The sequence below is a fragment of the Plectropomus leopardus genome, chromosome 7, assembly GCF_026936395.1.
Source record: "Plectropomus leopardus strain MGB_pleo_1.0 chromosome 7, ASM2693639v1, whole genome shotgun sequence".
Taxonomy (NCBI): domain Eukaryota; kingdom Metazoa; phylum Chordata; class Actinopteri; order Perciformes; family Serranidae; genus Plectropomus; species Plectropomus leopardus.
In genome coordinates this window covers 32,732,881-32,744,464 of record NC_142182.1, presented here as the reverse complement: position 1 = coordinate 32,744,464, position 11,584 = coordinate 32,732,881, and positions in this window count along the sequence as shown.

Below are 11,584 nucleotides of genomic sequence, written 5' to 3'. Positions count from 1 at the left end.
AACAGAGCACTTGTGGGGAGTCCTGAAAAGACCAGTTAAGCGTCATTCTCCATCCAGCACCCAGGACCTGAAAGAACTCATTCTCCAAGGAAGATAGTTGAAGCATTATGTCGCCAACTTGTTCATTCAATGTATAGAAGAGTTGGTGATGTTCTTAAAAATCAAGGATGCCATACAAAATATTGATTTAGTAGGATTTGTTGTAGGGTGTAATCATTTTTGCAACACCTCAGCTGAGTTAAATGTAGTATTTTTGTATCCTAATTATGTTGATGGTGACCATACTTTTACGCTGATACAATATACAGTATGTCTAATGAAACTGTTGAAAATGTCTTGTAGAAAAATATTTTTCACGAGTGACTGTGTGTGTGAAACTTTCTTTTAGCTACATTTGCTAAAGTTTCAGTTGTTGACATGGAATAGCAAACCAGGCCCAGTTGAACATTACTGTATTCTGCAAAGAGGACATTAACACAGTTGATCAATTAGGGAGTGAGAGAGCTGAGATCACCTTCAAATAAACTACAAATTAATTAGGCCCATATTTCATTACCACAAATCTGCTCTGGGACTGAGCATTTAATCTCATAAACCGGTTTCCTTAACCAAATGGAGGAGACACTTTTTGTGGCTCATTACACAGTTTACATCACAGGTAAATGCTTGTAATGACACGATTGACTATTTGACACCAGTAATCCGATTGTAACTGCAGCATCATCTCAGGTCGCAGTGGCACACATCAAGTCATCAAGGTAGTATTTTATGCTATATTTCAATTGTTATATTTAAATTAACAGATTTAGTCTGGATTATACGCCTAGTTTGAATGCTATCAGTGTCAGACTTGCCTGGGTCCAGACTTTTAAGTCCACTCACCCCACAGAGTTGACTTATATGTCTTGCATCATAACATAAATTAGTGGTTTCTTGGTTGAAGTCCACTGATCCAGTGAGCACTGTAAGGGGAATACCCATAGTCGATCAGCGCAAGGGGCAGGACTTGCTAAGCTGTTGTCAAGCATTATCAAGCAGTACGGTGGAACCAATGAGGAGTAATAACAGATCTGGACTCAGAATTTATTTTTCTTTTTAATTTTATTTGATGGGCATTTGATGTGTGAGACTTTGTGTTTGAGTATTAACCATAACCATTTGCTGATATTTTGGGGTTAACTCAAAGAGATTTAAGATTACTTTAATTGATGGTTGGTGGTTTGTTCCCTTCCTGATATGTAGCAGAAGTAGTTTGCTGTCCAGGCCAGCTACCCAACTGGTTTAAATTAATGATTATCTTTAAGTAACAGTGTAGGAATGTGATTATTCTCCTGGTGCCCAACTCATACTTCCGTCATTTCAGTGCCCCTGTAATGAGTCCTAAAACCCGGAAATGAGTTAGCATTTTAGCACATCTGGCTGCCTCCTGTGGAAGTCAATGGTTTTTTTGAATGGGTCTTTGGTTAGAAGCCCCAAAATAACATCTATGGTTACACATTCACTTTTTGTTCTACAACATAAAATACATTAGCAAATACCAGCAGTATAGTTTGTTAATAGCCTAACAATAGTTTTTTACTTTTGATGTGGCATTTAGGCTTCATAAATCATAAAAGTGGTGGTCATTTGTGAAGGTCATCCTGTTGAACAAAATGTATCAATAAAGTAAAATAAATAAATAAAGTACCACAGACGTGTGTTTGCCACAGTGCTTATTTCCTACAGTAACCCAAAATCCAATTAAAAACTTATTTGTTGAGGGAACCAGGGTGAAGCTAGGGTGACCACAGAAAAACGTCATCCTAGGGGCACTCTATAAACAAGACAGAGGCTGCTATCAAGGCTGTTCTGAATCCACATTTCTTGTCTTGTCAATATATTCAATATATCACAGTTTGTTTACTTCACTCTGCTCCACTCTTAAAACCCTGGCAAAACAGGTATGTAGGCATGGCTACACATCATTGTGGACTTCAGAGCTGTTAGAAATAGGCGGATACATTGGTCTTTAGTGGTTGGTTTGGGAAAATTGAATCTCACCCACAGAAACCAATTTGAGGGGACGCAGTGTCAGACTGAAGATAGAAATGTGCGTTAAGAGTTGACAGTTTTGGCTGATATCAGGCAAGTTTCAGGCATAAAGTCATTGTGTTAATGAGGTTTAAGTACTAATAATCAACTGCTACACTTAGCTAGTTTACCAAGGGTTTTGATGTTGTCTCTGACATAAGGAGATTTATACTGTAAGAGGACTTAAGAGCAAACAAAAAGACTTAATTGCTTTCATGTTGTTTGGTCTACTGAATTTGTAAGTGAAACACTGTAGACATCTCTCTGTGATGTTTAGTGTGCTTTGCTTGCCCACTTTATCTGAGGCGTCAGTTGGGAGCTGGGCTGGTGTTACCACTGCATTATTACCCAGGGGTCTCCAGGGGTGCATGGGCCTGGACCTTCACAGGGAGCGGAGCAGGCCAGAGGACAGGCCAGGGGACAGGCCTGTGTGAACAGCTGTGCCCTGTTTTAGATCTGCGTACTCAGTTACCTCGTACTCTTTGAAGAAGTCTTTCCTTACACACTTTCACACATGCAACACACATTTGTAGAGTAGGGCTTGGATACAACTGTAGGATGAAGAGTTCAAATGCCTAAACTTTGATTTCTCAATTTGGAAAGGAGCCAGATGGTTTTGGTGGCTTTTTAAATCAGACTTTTAAAATGATGACTTTTCAAAGGTTTTCAAAGGGAGCTTTATAGAATCATTAGTGTCTGAAGACCTTCTTGAAAATGTGCCTCTTTGCTGCTACAGGGAACAATTGTGAATCCATATAGCTGGTAACTGTCCAATTTAAAACCATAAAGTTTTTTGTAATGCCACAAATTGTTCAATGTACAAGCCATAGTGGTTTCCATTGCACTGCAGCACTGGAGCACATGGTCATCACGTGGTACAAATGATTGTACATTCATGCCGAGCTGCCACAGCAACATTTCTCAGAGATAGCCTCAATCCTATTTTAAGCAATGCTTGGCCTGACAGTTCTGTGTTAACTGTGACATTGGAATTCAAATGCATGACAGAAATCACATAAAGAACATAGGCTCTGTCTGATGACTGCAAAATGTTTCCATATAGGAACCTCTGACTGCTCATCTTGATGCTGTAATAGTTTTATGTATCTGGTAATTTGGCAGTATCAGGAATTCAGTGGTGTCTGTTTTGTCACTTTTGTATCACCAATTAAGTTGACGGGTAATTGATTTAGCAGAGCTTTTACCTTTCATTTTAGCTAATGTTCTACAAAATTTGAAGCCGTGTCAACATTGGAGGGAGCCCTGACGTGCCACTACTTTAAGCCAAAACATGATCTTTTCATCCATAACTATGTGGATATTTGTGTCTAAACATAACCATGCATTCAGCATTCATGAAAAAAGGAATGTAGCTTTCAACATATCCGCTAAATAATAACTTACAAATGTTACATATTCGTGGTTTGCAGAAACATATGATGCACACAGTTATTCTGGCGACTGAGTTGGAACAACATAGCAGCTATTATTTGTGTTCAAATGAATTAAAATAAGAAGATAATATGAATCACAGACAATCATACAAGTGAAATATGTTTTGTTTTATTTTTCATATTTTTGCCCCAGCAGCAATATGTTGAAAGTAGAGACAGCAAAGTTGTGGTTGAACGCTGTGCGCAAACTAGTTGTTTATTTGAATCGCTGATTCAAATCTGGCACCAGTAAGGAACAACTTAAGGAAGTGTGTTATTACTCCTCTTCATTCAGATGTGTGAACGTACAAACGTTATGTGAAATGTGTCCTTCAAGCCCTGCCAATGAACAGACTTTATTGGCATTGTCAATCAGGACAGGTGCGCCTCAACAAGCCGTGACATGCCAGTCAGCATTTCTAAACCACAGAGTATAGAGAGCATCTCCAACAGCCGCACATTATTTAAACAGATGGATATGTTAACAATTTATTAATGTGCAGTCATAAATAGTAACAGCTTATAGTGTCTGTCTTTGGACAAGAGTTTTTTTGATGACCATAATGTATATGTACACTAATATATTTGTTTCTTTAAAAAAGAGTAGTCAAACAACCTCAATGTGTAACACAATGTTATAAGACTGTGTGGAAATACTTTTCCATTGAAAGTGCTGAGTGACCAAAGACCTTTACATAATACATAAGTCATCCAGTCTTTTACAATGAATACTACAGTAAAATAATGTCCCTTTATTAGACCAGTAAAATTATAAGCAGCCATTTGTGCAGGACCCCATACACTGACTCAAATTACAAAACAAAAAGTTGTTTTCTAATGTGCATAGCATCATATAATTTTTTGTAGCAGTAAATGCTTACCCATTTATAAAATTTAAACTTCATTGTATTTTAGATCAAACTTTTTTTATCCTCATTGAAAAGTAGTAAAATGTGTCTGTTACCTCATCAAACTGTATATCACTTTGCTCAAATAAATATTCCAGCTAATGAAACCAGATCCTGAGAAATCAGTTTACAAAGAGGTGCAAATTATCTTCCACTTCCTGCATTATATTGTGTTGATTTACACCTAAAAGGCCTCTCCCTGTACTTCACCTCACCCAAATATCTGCTTAAGCAGAATACATCAAATTATAGGTTTTGTTAGCAGCACCCAGAGCATTAATATTGCAGCAAAACACTATGCTGAGCAGAGAATAAAGTCTGGCAACCACTTTTGTGTTGTAAAAGTCTCACAACCTCTCTTTGTGTTGTAATCCGATCTTCTCTGCTCTTTGTTGTGATAAGTCAGTCCAGTCGCGTGTCCACTGTGTTAGTGCATGTATGTATAAAGATAAAGACAACTTTATTTATCTGAAAATGGCAATTCTGTCTACATTTGACCAATCGAATAAATCCCACTGGCTAGCTCATTTCTTTGCACTACGTTCATATGGCAGGTACTGCTGATAATCAGAGGGCATTGTTTGTCAGCACTGTTGCTGTTTTTTAGGGCTATTTATAGAGTTAGCACCATTAGCTGCTAGCCACCGGCTAAACCCCTCCATGTTGAGAACCATGTCCAGACAACTGATGCACTTTTTTCACAATTTCACAAAAATCTGCAGTATACCAGCAGCAAAGTGCATTTATTAAAATTAGTCCAATAGGTAAAAGTAGATAGAAATGTGTACGTAATTTAAACTGTCTGTTTAAAAATGAAAAAGAAAAAAAATAATACCCCATTGTCCCAGATCAATCCGAGGCACCAAAGAAACCCTGGGTGATTTTTGCATTTTATTTTACATTACAATCAATCAGTCAATTTAATGTATCCTTTAAACAACCCAGGTAATTAAGTCAGTGCAAGTTCATATGGTCCCCGCTACTTAACCCTCCATAAACAACACTTGGCAAAACTCAGTCAATACATAGTAACGCTGCCGGCAACCACACCCTGCAAAGACAGTCTATGTAGCAGGTAAAAAACTCTGCCTACATGACGTGTTGTATCCAAGCCCCATGTATTTCAGCCGTAAGATTTCAAGATAGTCTTATTTCTTTGTAATTTTAGCAAATAGCTGTATCTGGTCTCTAATATTGTGTTTCTTAAAAAGCCATGCATTGAAGAAGGTTGATTTGTGTCAAGAAAGGAAGACATTATAAAGAATTGGGGGGGGGGGGGTCATAGAATCAGTTTTAAAATCTTTGCTTTTGGGAGTAACTCTGCCCATTTGTTAAGTCTTTGCAGTTGTTAGTGCAGGTTCTGTAGTTAACTCACTGTAACAGTGACCGAGTCAAGACCCTCTGACAGGGTCGCTGGATCATCTGTATGTAACTTATGCTGTACCAGATTCAAAGCATCTAATATATCTGCATGCTCCTGATGCTTTCAGACATTTGTCTCACGTGAATCTGTTCCAGCAGCAGGAATAGCAAAGCAGACAGCCCCAGTGACTTATGAGCCAGCTGGGTTTTCCTTTGACTTAATTGAAAATTGCATGACACTGATTTAAATGAAGCAGTGCTCTGTAATAACAGTTTTCTTTTCCTTGTCTGACGTGTGATTGAGTTACAAAGGGGAATGCATTTGCAACAGGTGCCTCTAACACAGTGCAGGCATGAGGGCCTCCATGTCTACCCTCAGTAACCTCCCTCTGCCCCAAAGCCTGAAGGCTGCCAGGGAAACCTGATTCCAGTTCAGACACTGGCACACTCTGCTGCTGCAGAGCTCAGAGTCTCCTCTGGTGCAAGCCTAAGAGCTTCAGAGATGTCCTTGTGAAGACAGGGTGTGTGTTCATTAGAAATATTAGTCTGTTTTATCCCTTAGGATTCCCATTTCATGTTGTTGGGGCGCCCAGTAGCTCACACAGTAGAGCAGGCACCACATGTACAAAGGCTTAGCCTTGCTGCGGTGGCCACAGGTTTGTATCCAACCTGTGGCATGTCATCCCCTCTCTCTCCCCTGTCACGCTGAAACTATACTATTTAATAAAGGCAAAAATCCAAAAACATAATATTTAAAAAGAGTGAAACTTGTTGTTTTACACCCTGAAACAAACAATACACTCTTTCTCTTCAATATATTTATGGCTTGTAAATTTAACTCTGTGGGTGACCCATGCAATGACAGTTTGTTTGTGACAAATTTTTATATGTCAAGTTTCAGATGTGTTATAATTTTCAACCTACTACTTCAGACTACTTGCAAATTCAATATTGGGTGGGATTTTTTTTCATCTGAGGTCAAGGCTTCAAGGTTTGTTAGCCAATCAGCAGTGGCTACTCTTGAACTTTAGCACCGTGGGTCATGTTAATACATTGTGGGCTGTGGTTTTGGCTTGTTCATTTCAGAGCCAGGATATTTTAACTCTTGCAAGGCAAAATTAAATTAAACTAATTGTAGTCCCTAGATAGTGCTCAAATGAGCATGATGGCAACAGAATATGAATATTACGAATATAACATTTTATCCGTTTGTCTTTTGTAAAAGTTTCTATTCCATTGAAATAAACTAAAATTGTCATTAATTGCGTGTGCCTACAATAATAAGAAGCTGGTAAGAATCAGAACAGGAACATGATTCTCCTGTTATTTACTGCTTACCTTGACTTTAACCAATGCACCCTGACTGCAATTACTGCTATTGATTTCAGTTTCACGGTTTTCACAATTATTCATTATTTATTACTCTCCTTGTTGTGCACTTTTACTTTTTATTTTTGTGTGATGTTATTTCTCAACATCATTGTAAATGAGAGCTTTCTCTCAATGATCCATCAAGACTAAATAAAGATTGAATAAATTAATTGCGATATAATAATAATAATAATAATAATGATGATGATAATAATAATAATAATAATATATTTTTTGACACTTATTATTATTATTGGGAAGTTTGTTGTGCTATCCACAAACTTCAGCACCAATGAATGAGTTTGCCTCGACAGGACAGAATGCAGGAGATTGTAGATGGCTTTAAGGAGAGATGGGGGAGCAACAAAAGGCTCTCATATGCCCATGACTGATCCCTCCAGCAATGCAAATGATTAATTTAATTGCAAAGGAAGACATTTCGTAATTGTATAGGAGATGAGACGAGGTAGAACCGCCGTAACCTGGCCATGGACCTTTGCGTCCACTCCGCCAGCTTCCCAACAAGCCAAACCATCACTGCATTGCGGATCTGCCACCATAGTTTGGACATGTGCTGTATTTTCTTTTTTATATAAGTTCTGTAATAACTGATTATCACTGCAAGATGAGTAGACATACACATACGCACACATGCTCACACACACCCAAGTTGACAGGCATAGAGACAGAAGATTAGATGTGTGTCTTAATATTAAAGAGCAGAGGGGCAGAACTACTTTAAGTCTACCATGTCTCCCCTGTAGCTTCTTCAAAAGTTATATTTTTGTTATTATAAAGACAGTAAAGTACCTGAAAAGGGTACTGTTGGGTACCTATACCAAGCTATAGGTTCCAGAACCAGTATAGATTCTATTGTGAATGGTACCAAACCCTACCTTTAATGTGACTCAGTGCACATTAATGTATATTATTCTAAAAGAATATGGTCATACGTGGCCGAGACCACCTCCAGATGTGGTCTGAGTGATTGCATCTCAAGACAGATTTAGGGCACATTGAGTGCATTCACACCTGCAATCAGATGTGTCCACTTGTGAGCCAATTACCCAAGTTGCATATTAATACTAGATGTAACCAGGCCAGAGAGGGCCTTTTTTCAACCTCGACTTGGGCATACAGGGGTGGATGATTATCTTAAAGATTTTGGAACACAACTGATGGGTTGGACCCCTTAGCTGTCACTTTTTGACAGTACACTTTGCAAACTGGATATCCATCTTCTACAACAACTGTCTAGTCATTTTGTATAAACACAAAATCCTCCCTCACTGGCGCTTTTGTAGTGGATATAAAACTGCAATATCAGTTCCTTCTGGCACTTCTACACCCCCTGTTCTCAACATGAGTGGCATGACTCTTTCTGACACAAAACAAACTGGCACTCACATGCATTATGTGACTTGAGATTTCATAACACACAAAAAACATGACATGCAAGATCTGCTGTCACAGGGCAACAATGCAAGAGTCAGGATGACATTTTTCTTTTCCTAGGATGGCAAAGGCATGACCCACCCTATCCTCCTTCTGATTGGCCACTAAAAGAGCCTGAAAAAATAATGAATGTAGCCGCCATGACATCACCCATTTTTTGTTTATAATTTGCTTTTTAAAAAATGAAAGGAAGAAATATCAGTTGCAAAATCTTCTTCAGATTTTATTTTTTATTATTAATTTTTTTTTTTTTATCGATATTAATTATTTTAATTATTTTATCATCTTTAATTATTATTAACTCTTAAATACTGATATTGGTATCTTCCTCAAAAATCCAGTATCAGTCAGGCTGTACTTCACAACCCTGTCCTAGCTGCCCCTGGGCAACTCACCAGTAGGAGTCCCTGATGCTGTGACATGGATGTGAACCTGCATTAGCTTCCCAAAGGCAAATGTGGCTAACTGTGTTCACCTGAATTACTGAGGACTTTACCTGAGCGTCACACATTTACAAAAATTATATCTTGACTAGCAACAATATATGTACTCATATTGAACCGTTCGATATGAGGCTTTCAGTTCGATATGCATTATTCCTGAATGATAGGTCCAACTATCCCGTTGCATTTGGAAAACAAAATATACAGCATAGCATGTGTTTAATATAATATTCTCAGTGTCACTGTGCTCAGCAGGGCAGCCTGAAGGCAGCACACTGACGGAGCAACATACCGTCTGCCCCTCCCATCCCCAAACCAAATAATCAGTCCAGTGAGGCAAGCTAAGCTAACTTGTTGCAAGATGTTTCTTTACACTATAACAAAACCAGAAACAGAATATCTTTTAGTAATTTACAGGTCTGACATTTGAAACCACTTTGGTTTCGCTGTGAATTATGAGGGCGATGGCGAGAGAGTGGTGGATAAAAAACAGATACAGACTGTCCATAGCAGCTAACTCTGGAGCATAGTGACATACATGACCCCAGAGCCATAGCACAAGTCTGTCACTTCAGAATGGGTCTAATGTTAGCACAAAGCACACCCACACACACAGTAGGCGGGTGTCCATTACAGATTTGCGCAAAACTTAAGCGATATTTTCAAAATGTCGATAAAACACAATTGCGAGATGACTGCTTTTCCACTGAGTGATGTTCTGCGACTTTTCCTCTCTTGATAACATTCCAAGAAGCATGGCAATGGATGTTCAGAACATTAGCAGGTTTATTTCTATTGCAGTCACCTCACAAGCCGTCATTATTTCTAATGGAAAGAAACTTAGGCGTGTTTGCAAGTGATAATGGAAAGGCAAGCCCCTTATACGTGGGAGCAGCCATGTATGAGGGATTTCTGGGAGGTGACAGTCCACAATTTCACAGAGGAATTGTGGATTAAAAACTTCTTGATGATCCGCTCAGCAAAGAGTTATTCGATGCAATAACACCTCTCGTAGCGCCTGCTGCACCATGAGGGAGCCAGTTCCTACCAACAAGCGCATAGCCAAAGCATCATGTGACCTAGAAAAGCCAAAATTGTTTCCCATTGAAGTTTTGCAAAAGATGACTTTTTCGAATCGCCTGACATTCCACCTCTTGTGAGTGTAAAAATGTTCTGTAATAAATGGGAGTTGTTGTTTTTTTTTAATTGACATCTTTTTATATCCCAATTTCAGTTTGTGCAATTTCAGGGTTAATGCAGACCCGTCTAGTGTTGAGTAGTAACTAAGTAACTGCCGGCTGGTAGCCGATTGAGCCAGAAAGACTAACTGACAGGCACCTTACAGCTATTTAGCTTTTGTTTATGTGATTGTGACATTTGACAGAGATGTTTATTAGTGTATTTATTAGACCAAAGAGCTTGGAGAGAGCCTGGGATGTAGTGAACACGCCGTTCATAAACACACAGTTCCCAGTCCTTTTACATGTTTTCAACAAGTATTTTCTAACAAGTATAACATGTTCAGAAAGAAATCACTGATTTTGCTATAGCTGGACTTTAATGACCCCAATGTCAGTCTGCTTTGTCCAAAAAAAAAAAACTAACTAAAAACAAAACAGAATTCTTTCCTTTGTTTGTATTTGTTTATCACTGCAATACCACATTTAATGTTTTATAAGGAGCTGTTTTTGTTTAATATGCTGATAAGAAGACACCTGAGACAATGGGTCACTCATGTATAGCTCAGTTATTGCTCAAAGTCAAAAAAAATCAAACTTTATGTTAGTTTTAATAAATAAATGAATTATAATAGCATAAAATAAAACAATATAAAAATCAATTAAACTTCTCTGGCATTTCTACTTTGATGTATGGAAAACCAAAACCATGACACCACACTACCGTATCGAATCGAACTGTTGATTTTGTGAACCAGTACATCCCTAATTCTTTGTGCTTTTAATGTAGTACTAGAGATTCAAAATGTGATATCTTTTAAGAGCACTGTCTTTTTAACACCTTGTCTTTGGTTTGCTTTATTCCTGTTTGTCTAAGTTGGCTAAATTAAAATAATTTTTCTGATTCCTCATTTGGATATGCTAGTCTAGCCTAGTGATTGTTCCATTGCCTCCCTGGCATGGTAACAGTGTTATCACTTCAATGCTTATAGACCTACTTGAACATATTTTCACTTTGAGCCCTCTGTCAGTGGTGAGGTCAGTGTATTTAAGTTGTGCAAATTCCTCCAGTACTGAAAGCAGTGGTCACACAAGTCTTTTGTTCTGAAGTCACTGCCTCTGTAATGTAATTGTAATTTTTGTTGTTTTTTTTTAAGGAGGAGGGCTGATGACTGGCAGGATGTCCTCAGCGGGGAAATAAAAAAAAAAAAAAACGGCACCACCACTAGGCATGAAAGTTCTATAGCTGCTATTTTTCTGCTCAAAACAATCACATAATGCACTTTTAAATGACTTTTAATAACTTTAACTTAAAAACTAAAGGTGGGTGTTTCGCCTTTAAGAGTTAAGAAACTTGAAACCTT